Raw genomic sequence first — 20,534 nt, forward strand, 5'->3', positions numbered from 1 at the left:
CTATTCCCCCCCCCCCTTCTAGTAAGCCAAGTCCCCCGTGTCAATTCACTTACCTTTTGCGTTCCTCTCGCTGTCTTCCCGCGCCGTTCGGGTCTTCAGGGCGGACTGTGAGAGGAGCCTAGCTCCCCTCCCCTCACGTTCGGCACGCTGCCCCGCCTACACACATCCTGACAGCCACATCCGCAAGCCGGATTAAAAGGTCCGCGCGGACTTTTGGGGCTGCCAACCGAGAGGAGGCAGGGGAGCGGCCGACCGAGAGGAGGGAGGGGAGCAGGCGCCCGGCACACAGAAGAGCCGCATTAGACTGGGTAAAGAGCCGCATGTGGCTCGCGAGCCGCGGCTTGCCGACCACTGAATCATTAGATTCTAATGATTGGTCTATTTGTGAGCCGAAGCCACATGTTACAGATGAAATTGGAATTTTTCCCACGGCACACCAGACAATATCTCACGGCACACTAGTGTGCCGCGGCACAGTGGTTGAAAAACGCTGCATTAAACTGAAAATGCTAACTTTTACAGGTGAAAAAAGAATGCATTCCACTTCTCATTCATACCCGATGAATGCAAGTCACTCTGTGATTAGAGGAGGTACAAATTAATGTCATGATCTCCCCTCTACTAATCACATAACACCTTGCATTCACTGACAAAATGTATGTATTTTTATTTATGAATGACTTTGATCTTAGACATAAATTTATAACAATTGCAAGACGTGTTTGAAGTTGTTACAAAGTCAACACATTTTTACCTTAAAGGAAAAGTATAGCCAAAGCTTTTTGGGCTGTACTTCTCCTATGGTTCACATGAGTTCAATTTGTTCTGCACTTATGTAACCAGTTTGCAGCTGACAGTGGGCTAAAGCAGGTCCAGGCTCTGAAAAGATCCCAACCATAGGGTCGGGATCCACCCAGATGCCTGGACTGGCACCTGGCTCGACCTGGTGAGCCACTGAGAGCCTGCTCCAGCCACTCCCACCCTCTCCACGGCCCAGTGCTCCAGTGAGCACTGGAGGGGCAGTGCACAGAGCGGTGACTGTCTGGTTCTCTGCTCACTGGAGGCTGAGAACTGAGCAATCAGCGGGCTTTGATCACTTAATTCTCAGTCTTAAAAGCTATGGTGGAAAGATGCAGTATCGGACCAATGCTACATCCACCTAGGTAAGTATATCTTTTTTTTTTTCTCAAAATGGTTGTAAACATCAGACATGAAATAAGAACAAAGTATGTCCCTCTATAGTGTGTACTTGTCTCAATTAAGGGCACAAGTTTAATTTCTGTCTGCTGCTTCATTCCTCTGCATGAGTCACTTCTGACAAGATTTCCTGACACCAAGAGAAAATGGTGACAGGGAAGGAACCTCCAGCAGGTTGACAGCCTCAGCTTTGTTCCTGTGAGCTGTGTGAAGGGGGGGGGGTGTCTCTTTCCTCCAATCAGCTCTCCAAGCTCTCAGGTCTCTCCTCAATGAGCTCTGCAGAGTGTAACTTCAGGTTCCACCCCCTTCTTACTGAACTCTCAGACAAGCTGTATACATTCAGAACTTTGAACGGCTGTAGAAAAGATAAACAGGTACAACTTATGTAGCAGGATTTTTTTCACCTTTGTGTATCACCTAAGGCCAGTCACCTGACTTGGTATATTTAAGGGTTTACAACCACTGTAAATCTATACTTCTCTTTTAATGTATTGCCTGCATTAGGATGAAAGCGGCCCACCACTTTTCCTCCAGCCTGTCTCTAAACACCTACCTGTCTCCTCTCATGCTCCAGTGATGTCCCTGGCTGCAACAGCCCTGTTCTCTTTCCTTGTTTCATAGGAGATTCTGAGAGCAGCAGGAGCCATGCTGGGGGCATGGCCAAGCTGTGCTATGTTTGTCTATAGACACACAGCCCACCTCAGGAGTGCACCTGCACGGGGGCCCCCATAACTCCTGTATGATAATAATATATATACAGTATGTGTGTGTGTATGTGTATATATATATTGGAAAGGACTTTTTGTTATATAGATATATAAATGTACATAACTTTATTATATGTGTAAATTATATATATATATATATATATATATATAAATATATATATATCATATTATATGTGTAAATGTATATCTAACTTTTTTTGGCATATAGGTATTTAGTTGGATTGGTTTACATATGTGGGTTAGCACCTCCTTAGCGATTTTGATATTATCATACAGTATATATCAGGGGTCTCCAAACTTTCTAAGCAAAGGGCCAGTTTACTCTCCTTCAGGCTTTAGGAGGGTCAGACTGTGGCCAGTGGGAGCAAAAAATGACCCAGCATCAGTGCCCCATCTTTGGTTTTAATGGGAGGAACAGTGCTCCACCATGGATATCAATGAGAAGAATAGTACCCCATTGATGGTGTCAGTAGGGGGAATGGTGTTGCAAGGTGAAATAGTGCCTCAAGGGCCAGATAAAGACAAGCAAAGAGTCACATCTGACCCGAGGGCCACAGTTTGGAGACCACTGATATATATATACTATGTCTGATGCAAAAAACGAGACTGCCTGTATTCCCTTTTTTTTTTTAACAAATTAAGAAAATCAGCAATGATCACCATCAAAATAGCTCCCTTCTGAGTTGACACACAGCTGAATACCATACTGCCAATGTTCAAAGAAATCCTGCAGATTATTTTCTGAAAATCTGTTGAGGATCTCAGTTCTTTTTGCTTTCACACCTTCTACCAACAAAAAACGTGTTCCCTTGAGTACCGACTTAAGTTTTCTTTAAGAGGTAGAAGTCACAAAGAGCCAGGTCTGGTTCCAAAGCTATAGGGTTAGTCGCCTGTCAAGCCTCGTATATGTGTACCAGGGGCAGACTGACCATTCGAGCACGAGGGCCCGGGGTCAGTAGGGGGCCCCATGAAATGCCCCTGGTACCTTTTTTATAGGCTTTTTTAAGTGTGGGCAAGGACACAGGGGCCCCATGATCCCCTATTGCTCGGGGGCCCCATGAGTTATCAGTCCACCCCTGATGTGTACTGTATATAAATATTTATAGCATATAGTTTCACTGATATGCAGATTGAGGCTACTTTTTGTCTTTCAAATTTTCAATCTAGATGATTGGCATGCCCTTAACAAAGGCCCCTTTGTTCTGAGTTAAATTAGATAAAGGTAGTGAAAGACAAGAGTACAGCATGACCAGGAGAGGTATGACCAGCCACCAGATACGTGAGGACACGTGCTGTATCTTCTTTACCATTCAAGTCGCCAGATCACACATAGTAAATCTGCCTGAGGCTAAAAACAGTAGGCAACTAGATGTATTTCTTTCTTCGCCTCCTGATTTCAAAACTCAGAAATAAAAAAAATAATGTGTTTACAGCTCACCTCTCCTTTGCTGAAAGAAGCAGTGACATTTTTGTAGCGGTGGATCATTCAGAGACACAAAGAAAGAGACTTCTTTTGTCAATCAAAAGCAATATTTTACAAGCCTTCTAAGCTGTGAACACATGTAGGATACAACCAAAGCTTTTTCATGGTCCATTGTGTATAGTGGACAGCAGGGTTTTGTCCTGAGTTTCCAAGGTGTATTATTTACTGGGGCAGCTCTTGTGTTTACTAGAGAGTCTTGTTTCTTTGATTGCGCATTACATGAAAACTCCTGCGGTGTAGCCGTTGTTTTGTTCCTACAGGTGAGCTAATGTTATTCTGTCGCAGTCATACTTGATAATAAACTGAAAACAGGTTGAAAAAAACTTTATAGACAATTTCTGGGGGCATGTTCCATTTGCCTGCGGGTACAATGTATTTAACTTTCCTAGCGGTAATCCCGTGTGTGACTCGGGGTTAATTTACAGTATCAAAAGCTGTAACCCTGAGCCACACGCCTTGTCCTGCGATCCCCTGATCCTTACCTTGTCCTGCGATCCCCCGATATCCTTCCGTTGTGTCCTCTGGCCGACACCGGCATCCGTCTTCCCTTTTCCCTTCCCTGCGAACGTCAGGAGTTTAAAAAAAAGTAAAAACATAACATACACACAATACATTGTAATCTAGGATTACATTACTGTATCAAACCATTTCACCTAAATTTTGTCCCGAGTGCTTTGTCCTGTGCTCTGCTTGCACTTTTACCATTCTTTCTGCCTGGAAACGTGAGAACGTCCATGGCATCCAAAAAGCGTCCTTTTAGGTCAATCGTGGTTTTAGACCAGCTAGAAAACAGTGATAGTAAATTAGAATCACTTGCAGAATTGAGTGATAATGATTCGTGGGGAAATTCGTCATCAGACACTGAAAATGATTCTGCGACTTTGCTCAGTGATGTGCGAACTTGATGCTCTATTTCAAATTTCAGTGTTTTCGGTTTGATTACATTATTGAATTAAATGTATTATTATTATTATATTATTATTTCAAATGTATTATTATTATATTATGTTTCAAACTTTATTATATCCGGGATGTTTACTAGACTCTTGTTTGGACAGATTTAAGTGAGTTATTCCTAAGAATTACAGGCCTACAATATAAAACAACAAATTTCCATGCAAAACAATGTACCAATTTGACATTTAAAAATATTGACGTAATTAGACCGCCAGAGAGGTTAAACAACAGTGGCTTAAAGCAGCCTTTTTCAACTAGGGTGCCTTCTGGATTCTTCTGGGGTGCCTTGACAAAATGCCAAAAAATTTCCCCAAATTACCCCAAAATTGTGTACAAGCCAGTTAGTGGATCAAGTCTGCCTTTTTTGATATGTAAGGTCACAGGTTTTCATTGTTCATTGTTACAAACTTGGGCTCCATGTAGGTCAGCTGCCAGCATCCTAACAACTTGCTGATGTCATTGGTTGATAAGGAGGACATCTGGCACCTGCACAAGATCCTTGTCTGACCCTCCCCTGGCCCTCTGTCAGCCCTGGGCTCATATTAGAAGCATGATGGAGAGAAAATGAGGGAGAACAAATGGCTGGGATACTAGTCAGTACCAGTGTGCAAGAGTGTATTTGCTTTGCAAGAATAAATCATCCCTAATGTGGGGTGTCTTATGCATTTGGATGTTGCTGCAATACTGTATGTAAAACTATTCGGGGTGCCTCGAAATTGTGCATAGTTTTAAAGGGTGCCTTGACTGGAAAAAGGTTGAGAAACACTGGCTTAAAGTGTTACTAAACCTAGGACCCTGTATTCGCTATGTCTGGTCACCCAGGACCCTGCATTCACTATATCTGATCTCCCTGAACCCTGTATCCACTATAGCTGGTCTCCCAGGACCCTGTATTCGCTATGTCTGGTCTCCCCGGACGCTGCATTCACTATATCTGGTCCCAGGACCCTGTATTTGCTATGTCTGGTCTCCCAGGACCCTGCATTCACTATATCTGGTCTCCCAGGACCCTGCATTCACTATATCTGGTCACCCTGGACCTGCATTCACTATATCTGGTCTCCCAGACCCTGCATTCACTATATCTGATCTCCCAGGACCCTGTATTCACTATATCTGGTCTCCCAGGACCCTGCATTCACTATATCTGGTCTCCCAGGACCCTGTATTCACTATATCTTGTCTCCCAGGACCCTGCATTCACTATATCTTGTCTCCCACAGTACACAGAACATGGAAATGCAATTATTTCAGTAAATATAAACTGCTAAATACCTTTTCTCATCAGCAGTATAGAGCAGTCTTGTGACTTCTGTCAGTGCACTTGTTAATCTTGTAAGAGGAGTTTTCATTCTCTTTTGACTGTCTTATGAGGCTGCATGACCACTGACCCTTTGTCTGGACAGTGTGGATTGGCCTAGCGCACATGCACCCTCCCAAAGAAAAAAAACCTCTAGCAATACACACCAAATAGAGCATGTGCAGACTTGCCACTGCTGCTCTAACTATGGCAGATGAATTGGGGACGGCAAAAGAAGGGAGGGATCAGAGAAGACAGGATCAAACAGCCTTGTTATACAATGCAGATGATTAACCCCTTAGGTTCCACAGTGAGTATAACAAGCATGCTTTACTGCATATACAGTCCGATTTTACTGTTGTGGGTTTAGTAACACTTTAACCACTTACTCCTTTAACTGACACTACCATAACTATTATATTGTAAAAACAAAGGAAAAAAGGGCGCACCAGCCTTGTGCATTACCTAGGGTGATAGCTTTATTAATCCAAAGTAAATTATACTCACAAACACTGTGGTAACAAAAGTGTGTCAGATACAAAGTGACCAGTACACAGGATCAGCTCCCAAACTCGTGAGGACGCTCTTATGGATGACGCATTTCGAGGAGCGGTCTCTTCCTCAGAGCCACTGTATCTGACATGCTTTTGTTACCACAGTGTTTATGAGTATAATTTACTTTGTATTAATAAAGCTATCACCCTAGGTAATACACAAGGCTGGTGCGCCCTTTTTTCCTTTGTTTTTACAGTTAGTTGCTGCGGGTTTTCCCCCAACCCCTAGAAGGCAGTAAGGCCAGTGCTGGTCCTGGATGCACGGAGGATCTGTTACAGTTCCATATTTGTAGGCCACTCTTGAGCAGGGAACTGATATATTTCTGCTACACATAACTATTATATTGCCGGGAACATGTAAACAACAGAAAGTAAAATTAAAGGCAAAACTTTTTTTATTTTCATTTTGGAAAGAGTAAGGGAAGGTTATAACTCCTCTTTTTTTCTGTGTCCCATTGGGGAGATTTCTATTTATTTCCTGTCTTATAGCCAAAACAGAGTGTGAGAGCAAATCCTCCCAATGTTAACCACTAGCCGCCCAGCCACTGTATAAAAATGGTGGCAGGGCGGCACGGCTGGGCAAAAGCACGTTTTAAAACATGCTGTTTCAAAACAGGAAGGGGGCGTGCGCGAGGCGCGCCTCCGCCCTACCTTCACCGCCGATCTCAGCCACGGGTGTCAGTCGCCGGGTCACAGCCGGTTATTATCAGCTGTGTCCCGGCGATTAGCGGCGATCAGTGACAGAGAGCAGGGCTGCAGTAGCTCTGCTTTCTGTCAGTTCCCTGACAGTGCCTGACAAGCTGACCAGGAGAAAAGAGTTTCTCTGTCCAGATCAGCGTGTCTCCCTGCAGTACACACCCCCGCCCCCTAGTAAAACACTCCCCTCACACAGTTAACCCTTTCAGTGCACAAAAAAGTTAATCCCTTCCTCCCCAGTGCCATTAGTACAGTGTCAGTGTTTTTTTTTGCACTGATCACTGTATTGGTGTCACTGGGGATGTCAGTGACCCTACGTCAGTTCCCCCCCAGTGTCAGAATGTCCGCAGCAGTCCCGCAGTCCTGCCATAAGTCGCTGATCGCCTCCATATGTCGCTGATCGCCGCCATTATTAGAATAAAAAAAGTATCTTTCCCGCCATTTGTAAACGCTATAACTTTTACGTAAACCAATTAATTTACACATATTGGGTTTTGTTTTAGCAAAGACATGTCGCAGAATGCATTTTGGCCAAAATTTATGACGAAATTTGATTTTTAATTTTTTTTTACTGGACATGTTTTATAGCAAAAAGTACAAAATATTGTTTTTTTTTCTCAAAATTGTCAGACTTTCTTTATTATAGCGCAAAAAATAAAAAATGCACAGCCGATCAAATACCCCCGAAAGAAAGTTCTATTTGTGTGAAAAAAAGGACATAAATTTAATTTATGTACCGTATTGCATGACCGCGCAATTGTCCGTTAAACTAGCGCAACGCTGTATAGCAAAAGAATGGCGTAAATTGCAGTATCTATACCATAGTTTGTAGACGCTATAACGTTCACACAAAGCAATCAATATACACTTATTGGGATTTTTTTTACCAAAAACATGTAGCAGAATACATTTTGGCCTAAATTTATAACTAATTTTGAGTTTACTATATATTTTTTATAAAAATATCGTTTTTCTTCAAAATATTTGGTCTTTTTTTGTTTATTGCGTGAAAAATAAAAAGCGCACAGGTGATCAAATACCACCGAAAGAAAGCTCTATTTGTGTGAAAAAAAGGACGTAAACTTTGTTTGGGTGCAGCGTTGCATGACCGCGCAATTATCAGTTGAATTAGTGCAGCGCCGAGTAGCAAAAATAGGCCTGGTCATTAAGGGGGGTAAATCCTCAGGAGGGCAAGTGGTTAAGGGTATCCCTGGTTGTCACCAGGTTCCCCAGAACTAGTGTCCCCCTTGGAAGGTTTCCTCTCATGGTGATGACCCAAAATTTGGGATTTTCCTTCACTTTCACCCTCAGTGATAATGGTAAGCAGGACAAATAGAATGAGTGGGGGGATTTATCAAAAGTGGAGCAGCCAGAATCTTCAACAGCTGTGCATGGCAACCATTCAGCTTCTATCTTCAATTCATTCAGGTAAAGTGGTTATAAACCCTTACATATACTCAGTGACGTGATAGGCTTTAGGTAATGCACAGAGATGAAACAAATCCTTCTTCATACGTTGTACCTGTTTATCTATAGCCACCTGTCACTACATCCATTCAAAGTGCAGAATTTACACAGGATTTCTTGGCTGTGAAAAGCAGGGGGCAGGGAGCTGAAGTTGCATCAGTGAGAGGAGCTCTGATAGCTGATTGGAGGGAAGAGACCCATTCCCCTCGCACAGCACACAGGAACAGAACTGAGGCTGTCAATCACTTGTCACCATTTTTCTCTTGGTGTCAGGAAAACTTATCAGAAGTGATTCATGCTGATCGCAGAGGAACGAGGTAGCAGACATAAATGACACTTAATACGCTGGATTGCATCAGTGAGAAGAGCTCTGATAGCTGATTGGAGGGAAGAGACACATGCCCCCTCGCACAGCACACAGGAACAGAACTGAGGCTGTCAATCACTTGTCACCATTTTTCTCTTGGTGTCAGGAAAACTTATCAGAAGTGATTCATGCTGATTGCAGAGGAACGAGTTAGCAGACATAAATGACACTTAATACGCTGGATTGAGATAAGTACACACTATAGAGGGATATGCTTTGTTCTTAGTTCATGTCTGAGGTTTACAGCCACTTTAAGCTTTGAACATGAAATATAGAAGTTAATTGGTTGTCATGCACAACTCCTGCAGATTTTCACTGCTCCAGTTTTGATCAATTCGCCCCAGTGACTCTCTAATGTGAAGGGGGGACTTTAATATTATAAAGGTGGACTCTGATGTAAGGGGGGGACTTATGGTGTAAGGGGGTGTCTGATTTGAAGATAAGAACTTTGATGTTAAGGGAGATCTGATTCTAACTTACCTTCTTAAGTATTTTTTTGCTTATACTTTTTTTTTAACTGTTCATATGTCAACTTTTTTCCCATTTTTGTTTGTTTTGTTGCAGTTGGCTACTGCAAGGAAACCACAGAAAACATAGAACAATCAAATCTACCAGAATCTCCAGAGTCAACAGAGTTCAGAGCTTGACCTCCCTTCACTCCTTCCTCCACAAGATCTCGCTGTGCCTACTGCATTCTAAGTAATGTAAGTAAAAAAATCTCGGTTTGATAAAAATATACCCTTGTAGAGTCTGTGGACCTTCCCTGTGTGCTGAATGGTAAGGTCTTCTTCACCTTTGTAAGAAAGAAGCACCAAGCTTACTTCCTCTCCTGTTGCTGAGCTAAAAGACAAGCAGGGCAACAGAATGTCCTAGTAAAAACCTTGCCTCTGCTGCCCCCAGGGGGAAAAATAAGATTTTCTGCTACTACAAGACAGGAATCGGCCTTTTGTCTAAATCTATAGCTTTATATAGGGATCACCAATACTCCAGATTGTATAACAAAACACCTGCGCTTAGATGGATAAAAATAAATAAACAGTAAAAGCTGCTAACACCGACTAATGTACCAACACATAGCATAAACAAATAAAATATAAATGGTGTAGCGCTGATACTCTAATCAGAAATATCATGCAGCTAGTATATATACTTGTAACAGAAATGAAATACTCCTTTGTGACTATGAGAAATATACCATAATCTCATAGGTAGCATAAAGATCAGAAATAAAACACACAATATACATAAATCCACGTCAGTGAATCACACCATAGAATTAACAATCACTAGTGTAAGTGTAACGCACTCAATCAGTGACAAATGGTGATAATCAGTCCACTTTGCACACAAGTGAGAAAATCTTCATAAACGTGAAGGTGCCATATGTGCCAAGGATCCCAAAATGGTCTGAGTGCCCCCTCACCTCCTTGCAGTGACCACAAGGGCCAGCCAACTTTGTAATAACCTCCCGACGATCTTCTAAGGATCACCTTTCCAATTTGGATTGTGATGGTTAATAACCAGGGCTTTGACCAGACCATCTCCTGCACTCCATTGTTCTGGCATTGCCTCACGTCCCTTTAGGTTCCACTCAGAGACACAAATAGATACGCTCCATAGTGTAATATAATCACTTTATTGTATCAAAGTAAAAAATACCCACTCACATGTTAGCAGGTATCAAAAAACGCCAGCTGTCCTCATAGCATGTAGCTTCATGGAGTCCCAATATGGCGCGTGCGCCGGAAATGACGTCACCGCGTCCCAGAACTGATGATAGACGTACCAACGCATTGTGTCACGAGTAGCACGTGACCCTGATGAAGTCACGTATAGGATTATAACTTTTTTGTTTGTTTGTTTGTTTTAATGGATTGAACTGGATGGACTTTTGTCTTTTCTCAGTCAGACTAACTATGTAACTATGTAACCTACCCAACAGTGAGCACTGGAGGGGCAGATCAGAGAGTCGGTGACTGACAGTCACTGGCTTTCTGCTCACTGAAGACTGGGAACTGAGCAATCAGCTGTCTTTGATTACTGAGTTCCTAGTCTTAAATGGGGGGGGGGGGGCAGTTGCAGCACTGGACAGATGCTGCATTCACCTAGGTGAGTATGACTTTTTATTTTATTTTTTTTTTAGATTCCTGAACATCTCTTTTACCATTTATAGGTAACAATACCAAAGATTGTTGATCCAGAGAATATCCTATTGCCTCCAGGGAGCAAATTAGACCGTGCTATATAGAATTTTTTGCCGTCCTCTGGGTATAGGATTTTATATATGGAGGTTTTCTATTTATCTATTTTTGTTGCTAGAATTAGATGGACATTAGTTTTTTTTCAACCTGACTATGTAACTGTGTAAATAGGAATGTAAACTCTCCCTTTGAACTGCAAAAGTGCACTGAGATTGGGGCAGTTAGCTCTTTCACCTTTTTGTTTCGCCTTTTTCTTTATATTCATACTTTGACAAGGAAGAATTTATGTATGCAAGGGTTAAACCTCTTTATCTCCAGCTGTAAAAAGTTCCCTACTTATCAGTTGAAATGACTTTAGAGCGAACAATTGTGCACTATATATTTATCCAAGGTGATCATATCCCCCCCATTAAACACCTCTGGGGAAAATAAATTATAGTAACGATTATTAAAAACTGCTGATAGCAGGAGGCACTTATCTAAACTTGTCTAGTCCTCAATGCCTGGAGTTCAGTTTTAAGATCCCTCACTAGATTGTGTGAAGAACTGATGCTAGCTGATCTAGGGCCATGTCACACCAGCCATCTTATCCCTCATGACAACTTGCCAGCTCTACGTTTTCTTCCTCTCAAATTCTAGACTAATGAGAATAAAACAAAGATATATTCTTCCAAAATCTGCAGTAAATCACTTAATTCGCATCCCCATAATCTGACAAAGAACATTGTACTTTTTGTTTCATTAATCTTTTTAAGTGCTGTGAAATCCTGTATTTGCTGGCATTAAATATAGTTTTTGCTTCTTTGTTTTATGTTTTTTATTTTTTTGCAATCTCTGTCATTTTTGCCATCTTGTAATAAAAAAAATAAACTTTATGTAAAAGAAAAGAAAAAGGCTTTAATTAAAAAAGAAAAAAATAACTTAGCAGGACTTTTCACTTGCCAAGCAGAGGTCTTAACAGCTTTCCCAGCTAAACACATAATGAGACCTCTGCTACAACTGATTTCTCCTCATTATTCAGTCACTGAGAACTAATATATAGTTAGCCAATTAGTGTCAAATCGGTTTGAATTTATAGATGTTTTTTTCTTGAACTTGAGTCTTTTCCTATTCGGTAGTCAATGTGTTACACGTCTGCTTTACAAAACAAAAAAAAAAGTCAAAGGCAAGGAACTGTTTTTTTTTGTATCAGCTGATAGTCTATTTCCCCCGAAACCATTCATGTTTCACATTATGTACCTAAGAATTTCTTCTGACAAGTGGTTCCCACAGGAGCAGGTCCTTGACGTTACAGCAGCCATCTTGAGCTCTGAACCATGCATTCTATTACTTTGCAGTGTGCAACCATCTCAGTCAGTGCAGCACAAAACATTGCAGCACAAGCAAAAGAAGCTCTATAGTACAGAGAACAAAAGAGCAATAAAAGAGCCAAACACAAATTCAAACAGACAGGATGAGTCAGTTTTCTTTTTTTTTTTTTTTTTTTTGCAAAGCGGTGTTTTACCTTTTTCAGGCAGTGAGTAATTCCTTTAGAAGTCGCTGTAAAAAAAGATCTGGCTTTTAATGAAATACAAAATAACTTGTTTCTTTTCTCATTGATGCGAGTCAACCCAACTGCCTGCTTTTCGACAGTTGTATGTCTTTTGATATGCCATATATAATAGAGCTACCGTGTTCAAAGTCTACCTTAAAATTTAGTACGTTACCATGCAGCAGTCATTTTTTTAATTCATGCTTACATTTATTCTATTGGACGTATTTAAAAACGTAGGAGCCTGTTTAAAGCCCTATTCATACCTGAGCGTTTTGTAGCGCGAAGCTCAAAGTTCCAAAATGCTCAGGGAGAAAAAAATCAATATTAGTCTACGGCAGTGGTTCTCAACCTGTTGGTCGCGACCCCTTTGGGGGTCGAATGACCCTTTCACAGGGGTCACCTAAGACCATCAGGAAAACACATATTTCCGATGTGTAATGAGCAGCTACTGTGTAGAAAGCAGCTACTGTGTAGAAAGCAACTACTGTGTTGAAAGCAGCTACTGTGCTGAAAGCAGCAGTATTGGAGGTAAAATGACACTTTATGAATTATAATTACTGGGCAAATAATTTTATGGTTGGGGGTCACCACAACATGAGGAACTGTATTAAAGGGTCGCGGCATTAGGAAGGTTGAGAACCATTGATCTACGGAGATGTTTTACATCTCCACTCCAAGTCACCTGAAGCAGAACGCCTGAAGCTCAAAAAAGTTTTGGAACTACTTATGTAGCTCCATTTAGGCAGATTGATGTATTTTTGGCGTGTTTTAATTCCCTTAGAAATACATGGAAATGCACAAATCGCATGTATTCATGTGCTTTCACATGTTTTGTTGCGCGACCAAGAGCGTTTTTCTGTCATGGCAAAATATGCCAACAGATTAAGTTTTTCTCTATTGGCAGAACTCAAAAAGCCTGAAAATGCCTGAACACATTGCGCACAATCGTTTGCAAATGTGCATTAAAAACGCACAACAAAACGCATAAAAAAAGCACAAAGATTCTACGCTCAGATGTGAATGGAGCCTCAAGGAGAAGTATAGGCTACGCTTTTTTGGCTATACTTCCTCTATAGATCACAGGAATGCAGTTAGTTCTGCACTCCTGTGACCCTTTTTCAGCCAACAGTGGGCTAAAGCTTGTTGGCTGACATCACAGAGCTGGTCCAGGCTCTGGAAAGATCCCAAACATATGTAAAGCGCTGAGTAAATTGATGGCGCTATATAAGTACTTGAAATAAATAAATATGGTCAAGATCTGCCCAGAAGCCTGGACTGGCAGCTGGCTCAGCCTCTCAGTGCTCCGCTGAAAAACTGAGCCAGCCGTTCCCTCCCCTCCACAGCCAAGCACTCCAGTGAGCGCTGGAGAGACAGACCAGAGAGCCAGTGAGTGACAGGTACAGCTCTCTGCACAGAGCGGGCCTGAGAACTGAGCAATCAGTGGCGTTTGATTGCTCCATTCTCAGTGCAGAGCCAATAGGGGACAGTTGCAGCATCGAATCGATGCTGCATCCACCTAGGTTAGTATAATTTTTTTGTGTGTGTGATTCCCATACTTCTCTTTTAATTGAACCCATGATGTAACTTCTCTGCACAACGAAGTACATTGCTAGAAATCTTCCACACAGCGCCTGTTTTTTACATGGGAACACTAGTGGATAAAAGGAGTCAGGAGGCCACTGTCATATGACCTTAACGAATAACTCCACTTTTGCTGAGAAAAAAAAACAATCCACTCTGGGTGATCCATGTACACTACAGGGATCTTAACAAACTTTGTAGCAGGTTCCTACCTATCCTAGCCTTTTGACTGATTACCTTCTGACTCTGAATTAGAGGATCAGGTTCATTATAATCAGCTGAAGAACTTTCTGTGTTCCAATGAGAACAGTTGCAATGTCTTTATTCTTTAACAAGTATACAACCCTTGGGGGAGATCTTACCAAAACCTAAATTCCTATTACAGGGGTTATCCAATATTTGACTTAGTGCAGACTTCTGGGAGAACCAGTAAACCAATCACACAAACAGGAAATTACGTTTCTAGCGGGGGGTTATGTATACCAGAAGTATACAGAATACCTTCAGGTTGCCATATTGCATTGAACTTTAAAAAAAATTACAGTGGCTTGTATAACAATTGTATATGATATATATATATATATATATATATATATATATATATATAATTTTTATTTATTTTTATTATTATTTTTTTTTTTATTGGCTATTTTTTCACAAAAGTGGAGTTACCCCTTAAACAAGTCATGTGAAAGGTTTCTCCCTGCTCCTACTACACTTGAATGAACCAGGCACAATTTACTTCAGAGTTTCCAAGCTAAACGCAAATCTTATTTTCAAGGCACATTCCAGTGCTTTTTAAAGTATAACTAAAGGCAAAACTTTTTGTACATTTGTGATAGTGTGGAGACGGATTAGAACACCTATTAGGTTTTCATTGCTACCTCTGCCTCCGTTAAAGAGATTCACCCTCTCTATTTGTCCTATTTACCATTGTCCTTGTAAGTGAAAGTAAAAAAAATCATAAAATTTTGGGTTGTCCCCAGAAAAGTAATAGAGGGGAAACCTTCCAATGGGAACACAGGTTCTGGTGACCTGCAGGTCCTCAAGGAATTTCCTTCATCTTTAGGGATTTCCTCTCACTTCCTGTTTTGGCTATGGGACAGGAAGTGAAGGGAAATGTATCTAATGGGACACAAATGGCAAAAACAAATCTAACAGGGGTTATAACCTTCCCTTACTCTATCCAAAATGAAAAAAAGTTTTGCCCATAGTTCTACCTTAAGTGTGCTGGAGATGCTTTGCAAATGGAGCTAAACTGTGTGATACGTACCTGTGCTTCAGCAGTCCAACATTCCTTGCCAGTGCTGGTATCTCCTACATAAGTTGTACCTGTTTATCTGCAGTATTCTCTTCTCTACATCCATTTAAAATGCTGCATTTATATAGGTCATCTAACATTTCAAAAAAAGGAGGCGGAGGGTGAAGTTACACTCTGCAGAGCTCAGTGAAGAGAGCTCTTGGAACTGAGTGGAAGGGAGAGACACACCCCCCTTCACATAGCACACAGGGACAGAGTTGGGCCTGTTAATCTGCTGGAGCTCCCTCCCCATCACCATTTTTCTCTTGGCATCAGGAAAACTTGACAAAAGGGATTCATGCTGATAGCAGAAGAACAAAGCAGCAGACAAAGATGATAGGGGGAGATTTACTAAAGCTAGTTCACTCAAAATCTCATGCACCTGTGCATGGTAGCCAATCACCTTCTAACCACAGCTTGTTAAATTGAGCTTTGGCAATAAGACCTGGAAGCTGATTGGTTTCTATGCGGAAGTGAACCTGATTTTGCACTTTCCAGTTTTAGTAAATAAAACCCTTAGTGCTCTTAATTGAGACAAGTACACACTATCTTCTCTACATCAGTTCAAAGTCAAATATTTATGCAGTTTGCCCCCAGAAAAAGAGGGCGGGGAGCTGAAGTTACACTCTGCAAAGCTCAGTGAGGCAATCTCTGAGAGCTGATTGGAGGGAAGGGACACCCCCCCCCCCTCCACACAGCCAGAGGAACAGAGCTGAGGCTGTCAATCACGCACCGTGTGCTGGTGGCGGCTCCTCCAAGTCACCTTTTTCCTCTTGGTGTCAGGAAACCATGTCAGAGGTGATTCATGCTGATAGTAGAGGAAAGAGGCAGCAGACAGAAATAACACTTAGTGCTCTTAACTTAAGTACACACTATAGAGGGATATTCCTTGTTCCTGTTTCATATCTGAGGTTTACAACCCCTTTATTTTTCAAGTTTATTGTAGCGTTTACAATACAAGGTCCGCTTTAAATGTATTTTGAAATATTTCAGCTGCTTGTAATCCCCTGCACAGTACAATTTAGACTGGGAAAGGCAGAGGCATTACCAAGAGCCATTAAGATGTCTTGTATTCTGATGTGTTAACAAGGCACATGCTAACAGAAGGAGAGAGCAGAGAGATCACCCCATCATTTTTAGGCTGCTTGCATACTATCCAATATAATGCTGGGGGTGGGGAGGTGACCAGGCTGTGTTGCTTAACTGCAGTAAAGAAAAGTCCGGTCATCAGGCTGGCTTTGCTGTGCAGTAAGCTGAGTAAATTTCAGGACTGGATGGACAGAACTATCAAATCTTTGGAAGGTAACACAGCGCCTACATATGAATTTCAGCTGTTTGGTTGTAATTCAGCTTTAAGGAACCAAAGTTGAAGATTGGCTGACTTGAGTGACAATTTTATGTCTATGTGTATCTGCATGCACTGTCAGGTAGCAGATATCAAGGAGAACAATGATCTGATAGTCTGGTGGGCTCACCCACTTTTCTTGGGCCCTCCAGCAGGGTGTACCCCCTATCTTAGTTGCGGTTTCTGTTCTTTCCCACCCCAATGGTCTAGTCATGTTCCCTCTGCTCTCTATATAATAGATTACATTTCCAGGAAGAGGAGAAAATGAGGACTTATTTAAATATTGGTATCAATTGCTCCTTGATATGAAGTCTACAATAAAATCCTGGAGTCCTGCTTTAAAATTGTTTGTTTTAGGTTATTGCTAGTTCCTCTATTTTTACCGCCACATGGCAGCTATTTTGTAAAATGATAAAATGAAGCTGGAAACTTTACCTGCCAGCTGAAATCCATATTTGTCAGCAGTGTGTTCTCTGTCTGAGTTATCATCAGTAAACATACTGAGTCAAAGCATGCCGTCTGTGTTACACAGTAGAAGCTTCCCCCGTCTGCTAATAACACATAAACAGTAACTAATCAATGATTTGTATCAATAAATTACACTTTTCCATTCATATTAGATACAAGACTGTATTTTGCATACGCTTTATTAGCAGCGACAGAAAACCTATGACGGCTTATTTTCTCACTGTGTACAGTAACAAAATCTATTTGCGCTTTCAAAAGAAAGACATCTAATGATATTTGGAAATGACAAGGACAACTCCATTAGAAAAATGTTGCAGCATGCTAAAAAAATGTCAGTGTGAGCTATGATATGATAGATAGAATGATGAGATACTTTTTTGAGCTCTGCTATGTCTTAACCAGGGGCGGACTGACAACTCATGGGTCCCCCGAGCAATAGGGTATCATGGGGCCCCTGTGTCCTCACCCACACCCAAAAAAGCCTATGAAAACGGTACCAGTGGCATCTCATGGGGCCCCTACTGACCCAGTGCCTGAGTTCCCAAATGGTCAGTCCACCCCTGGTCTTAACTGGCTTTATGTTAAAAATTAATTCCAGGTAGTTTTTTTTTTGCATAGTTATATTGATCCAACTTGGACCAGTGTAAGTATATAAATTCCATGACTGGCCAATCCCCATGGAAGTGGAGAATCACTGTAGTAGACACCTCTACTACAATCATCCTTACGGTCCTGTGCCAGGTAGTTGTCCTCAGGGGCAGACTGACCATTTGGAAACTCGGGCACTGCCCGAGGGCCCGAGGGCCCGGGGTCAGTAGGGGGCCCCATGAGATGCCCCTGGTACCTTTTTCATAGGCTTTTTTGAGTTTGGGCAAGGACACAGGGGCCCCATGATCCCCTATTGCCTAGGGGGCCCCATGAGTTGTCAGTCCACCCCTGGTTGTCCTGCCACATTGTAACCACTGGGAGTCACCTGTTTGGCATGGGTGCCATTCAGAGGACTCCTTGCATTTTTCTCAGTGAATACAAGGCATTTTCTGATTGGACGAGGTGGTGATTGTGATGTCAATGCCCTGCCTCTCCATCTCTTCCAATAAGAGAGTGCTTTGCATTAATTGAGAAAAATGCAAAGTATTCTCTGAATGGTACCTGTGGTGGCAGGTGACCCTACATGGTTTCAGTGCAGCAGGGCTGCCACACATAATGAGGCCTGGAAGACAGCAAGGATCACTATAGTAGCAATAGTAGTATATATGTATATACCTGTATGTAATATATACACCTACCGGCCACTTTACTAGGCACACCTGTTCAATTGCTTGGTAACAGAAATTGCTAATCAGCCAATCACATGGCAGCAACTCAATGCATTTAGACATCTAATCGTGGTGAAGATGACTTGCTGAAGTTCAATCCGAGCAGCAGAATGGGAAAGGAAGGGGATTTAATTGACTTTGAACATGGCATGGTTGTTGGTGCCAGATGGGCTGGTTTGAGTATTTCAAAAACTGCTGATCTACTGGGATTTTCAAAAACAACCATCTTTAGGGTTTACAGAGAATGGTCCAAAAAAGAGAAAATATCCAGTCAGCGGCAGTTGTGTGGACAAAAATGCCTTGTTGATGTCAGAGGTCAGAGGAGAATGGGCAGACAGGTTGCTGTGACATTCAGATGGTAGGTTCAGAATTTGGTGTAAACAACATGAAGTTCCAGTCACTCTGTAAAGAAAATCAAAGTCAGCAGCTACAAAAACTGTAAAAAACAGACACTCACCTGTCCCTTGATCCCGCGGTGTCCTCCCCCCAGCCCGTTTCACCAGCTGTCCGGCGCTGGCTATGACAGCTCGTGGCTTCAAAGCAGGGTGTTCACTGCGCATGTGTAAGTAGCACTTTTTGAATGGTTCTGTAGTCTGAGACCTGTCACGTGTCCCAGAAGACTATGGGAAGGGAGGGAGGGGAAAGGACAACTTCCACTTCTGATCACCTAGGCGATCTCAGTGGAAGTGGGAGTGGGTGCCTGTCAATTTTGGGTACCCGCTCCCCAAAGGTGCCAATCCTTAATGAGGAGCGGGGGACATATCTTTAAAGCGGAACTCTGCTTTAAGTGACTTAAGTGGCATGGTTGTTGGTGCCAGATGGGCTGGTCTGAGCAATTCACAAATTGCTGATCTACTAGGATTTTCACGCATAACCATCTCTAGGGTTTACAGAGAATGGTCCGAAAAAGAGAAAATATGGAGTGAGTGGCAGTTGTGTGGACAAAAATGCCTTGTTGATGTCAGAGGAGAATGGGCAGACTGGTTGCTGCAACATTCAGATGGTAGAATCAGAATTTGGTGTAAACAACATGAAAGCATGGATCCATCCTGCCTTGTATCAATAGGATGCTGGTGGTGGTTTAATGATGTGAAGGATATTCTCTTGCCACTAGCAAAGTGTATTCAAAGCAGAGTTCCACTCACGCTGTCAAAAAATAAAAGTCAGCAGCTACAAATACTGTAGCTGCTGACTTTTAAAAAACAGCCACTTACCTGTCCCTCGGTCCCGTGGTGTGTCCCACGTTGCCAGTTTCACCGGCCGTCCTGTATTCCAGGAGGCCGGCATCTTCAGTGTGGGCACCCAGCTGTGATAGCTTGCGGCTTCACAGCCGGGTACTCACTGCGCATACTTCATGAATGGTCTTGTAATCTTCTGGGACCTGTCACATGTAGCAAAGACTACAGGGAGGGAGAGAGGACACCTTCCGCTTCCGATCGCCTAGGCAGTCGGACTGGACGTGGGAGCGGGTATTTGACAAATTCGGGTACCCGCTCCCACCTGCCCCCCAAGGGTACAAATCCTTAATCCTTAATGGGGTGCGGGGGAGCAGTCCTTAAAGCAGAACTTCCCCTTTTGGGTGGAGCTCCGTTTTAATAAAGTGGCCGGTGAGTGTAAATATATATATATAACCAGACATCACAATGGCATAGCAGTTACTGTATGATATATATATATATATATATATATATATAGTACTGTGCTAAAGTTGTAGGTAAGTGTGAAGAAATGCTGTAAAGAAATAATGCTTTCAAAAATATATATTTTAATAGTTTATTTTTATCAATTTGCAAAATGTAAAGTGAGCGAAGAGATGAAGAATGTAAATCAAATTTATATTTCATGTAATTACTCTTTGGCAGTGTTAGGCTACATTCAAACCGTCGATTAGGGCCGGTGCAAATTGTAGTGGCAGTTCCTTCTGCGGCTGTCAGAGGCTTTCAGTGGCTAGCTGCGGCCGCCGACCCCATTTGTTATAATGACAGGTCATAGCGACTGCAGCTATTCGCCTCTCTGCTGGATGTGCTTTGTGAATAGCTG

The 20,534-nt window shown here is 42.1% G+C and overlaps 1 protein-coding gene across 2 annotated transcripts in view; it reads left to right on the forward strand.

Annotated features, from left to right (window-relative positions):
- Window positions 1-20,534, forward strand: part of ELFN1 (extracellular leucine rich repeat and fibronectin type III domain containing 1) — an 809,922-nt gene that overhangs the window by 729,415 nt on the left and 59,973 nt on the right. For both annotated transcript variants that reach the window (XM_089682377.1, XM_089682385.1), the window contains one exon: window positions 9,314-9,453. The gene's annotated coding sequence lies outside the window, so the exon portion shown is untranslated. The remainder of the gene's footprint in view (window positions 1-9,313; window positions 9,454-20,534) is intronic.

The sequence above is a fragment of the Staurois parvus genome, unplaced genomic scaffold (assembly GCF_062004578.1).
Source record: "Staurois parvus isolate SC_StPar_1 unplaced genomic scaffold, SC_StPar_1.0 ptg000018l, whole genome shotgun sequence".
In the NCBI taxonomy this organism is placed as follows: Eukaryota; Metazoa; Chordata; class Amphibia; order Anura; family Ranidae; genus Staurois; species Staurois parvus.